Genomic DNA, 2,794 nt, shown 5'->3' on the forward strand with positions numbered 1-2,794 from the left:
TAGGGAGCCTTCTAAAAATAAACCTCTAACAATCTTGCATCGTTTGATGATCCCACTCTCATTGGGATGGCTGTATCTTCCAGCACAAGACATGTGCTCCAGTCCAGTAAAAAATGCTGACGGCAAACAAGCATCTTGGTGAGAAATTGAAATCGAGGTATCCACTGTACCGTCTGTGAATGATGCTGAGACAAGCGCTTAGCGAAACATCGTGTAAGAAATTAATCATTATACTACAGTAAGTATTTTAATACAATACTCTAACTATTCCCATAGTTTTTGAATGTTTAGTGCGATTTGTCCTACTTTTCTACAGTCATTGAACGCACCGACGCACCATTCTCTGATGCAAAGAGGGCTGTATGGATGTATTTGGTTGTATTGTCCCCCTTTTGCTTTCACCTTATATTTGCTCCCAAATGCTGATACTATGTGGGAATGCATAAAGGTTTGATGACTTCATCATTGTGACATCATTGTGGTAGTTCGATGCTAAATCGCTAATGCTAGCACAGCACTGAACACTGAACCATCCATTGCAGATGGAACTCAAATTTTAGCTGTCAGTTCAATGCAAAAATCAGCAAGAGCTGTAAAAAAGGTCAGTTGGGCCATTCTTATGCCACGGTAGCACTGTATATGACAATAAAAACAATAAAAAAAGGTCCCTGGCAGGCCATGTAATAGGTGATAAGTCTAACACAGCGACAGTAAATACAAATAACTTTGGTCTCGCTACAAGAGCCATCTGCCAGGGCTTTGAAGCTAACTTTACCAATCGAAATACTCTTTTATTTCTCCATTTCAGATCAATATTTGTTCCGGCTTGTGGCTACAAACTACGGTGGGGGCCGAGGGTCAAACAGGAGGAGCGCACGTTAATTGCATGTCATAAAAAAGGCCGCCGTCAAAGGAAACGCATTATGCAATTACGTTATTAATGCGTTAACTTTGACAGCCCTAATTTTAATGTTATGTATTCTTGTCCAAAATACTTATATACCATAATATACCATTACCATATTCAGTTTCCATTGTAAGTAAACAGTATTGATGTAAAGAAAGAGTATGCCTGAAATAAAGACAACTTGTGGAGTTAATACTTTTGCAAAAGGGGTCAGACAACATAAAGAGTGCATGGTTATCTGCAGATGATTATCTGCAAAATCCTCCCAGGCGCCAGTCCGCCTGCAGAGACCTTACGTCAAAGAATGGTTTCCTGACTGGCATCCATCCATTTTCAATACCAGAAAGAGACTTGGCCATTTTGAGCTCCAAGAGCTGCAATTATATTCTGTCTGATTTATTATTAATCCAGTTCTATTTTGTTTAATACATTTTTAATACATTTTGTAAATGTAATACCGTCTGTGAGTCTTCTTTCCTTCTCGTAAGTTCCGGCTGCGGGAACCAGGCGTCGTAGATTTTTGTCTACGAGTCACTTTCTCAGCAAAGGCAGTACAATACCAGGCAACCACAACATGCCACAGGAGGGGGGCACCTGGGGATGTCACTCATGAACACCAAATGAAGTTGCAATGGCCGGTACATCACCAAGGGCTCCCTTAAACCTAAACAGTGTCCCTAATCATATGGCCACCATAAATTGTTCAGCTCAATCTGTGTAAGTTATTGTCATTTTGGCAGCAAATTCACAAATGCCATAAGTAGGTCGGCACCTGGGGGATGGGGCAATTACCGACTAACACCAAATAGGATCAACGCAATCGCTGGTCCATCATCTGTGGTCCCCTTAAAATTGCTGGGTGTTCCTAATGCCTAATGCCATTTGGTTTTAAGCTCATTTTATGTAAGTATTGTCACTCTGTCAGCAAATGCAGTCCAATCCCAGCCAACCTCAGGGGGTCACTGACTGATACCAAATAGAGTTACAATAGCTGGTCCATCCCCTACGGCTCCATTAAACTGACTGAGTGTCCCTAATCATGTGGCCGAGCCAAGTTTAGCACAATTTATGTACACATTGTCACAGCAACGGCTGTGGCCACACAGCTCGGAGACCGGAGTTCGATTCCGGAGTTCGATTCCACCCTCGGCCATCTCTGTGTGGAGTTGTCTCCGGGTACTCCGGTTTCCTCCCCACATTCCAAAAACATGCTAGGTTAATTGGCCACTCCAAATTGCCCATACGTATGAATGTGAGTGGGAATGGTTGTTTTTCTATATGTGCCCTGTGATTGGCTGGCCACCCCGCCTCTCACCTGAAGACAGCTGGGTATCGGCTCCAGCACTCCCGCGACCCGTGTGAGGATAAGCGATAGAAAATGAATGAATGAATGAATTGTCACAGCAAATGCAGTACAATGCCACCCAAACTCCTTCATGTTGGAAAAAAGCTCCTGTTTCTAACTGATGCGAAAACAATCAATTCGGTACTGATGGTACTAAAAAAAACTGACCTTGATGTACTGTTTTATTTTTTTTTTGCTCTGTACGAGCTTTTGGCTTCGGTACGAGGTGCATTATTAAAAATAATATAATAAAAAACTAAAAAAAAACTTGTATTATGGAAAGCAAGTGAACAAATGTAACAGTTACTGATTGTAAAAGTACCAGATGGAGGGGTAGGATTTAATAAGCTTTGCTTCTTCCTACTCCTTTTGGACATGTGGAACTGTGAACTGATTATGGGATGCACTCAATTGTAATCTGATGCATGTTCAAATGAAATAAAACCATTACCATTACCAAGTATTGGCAATCCTACTATAAAGGGGGGCTTGAAACAGTTCTTTGAGTGCCGTATATGATTTATCTTAGCCAATAGAGATGC

The sequence above is a fragment of the Doryrhamphus excisus genome, chromosome 19 (genome assembly GCF_030265055.1).
Source record: "Doryrhamphus excisus isolate RoL2022-K1 chromosome 19, RoL_Dexc_1.0, whole genome shotgun sequence".
Taxonomy (NCBI): domain Eukaryota; kingdom Metazoa; phylum Chordata; class Actinopteri; order Syngnathiformes; family Syngnathidae; genus Doryrhamphus; species Doryrhamphus excisus.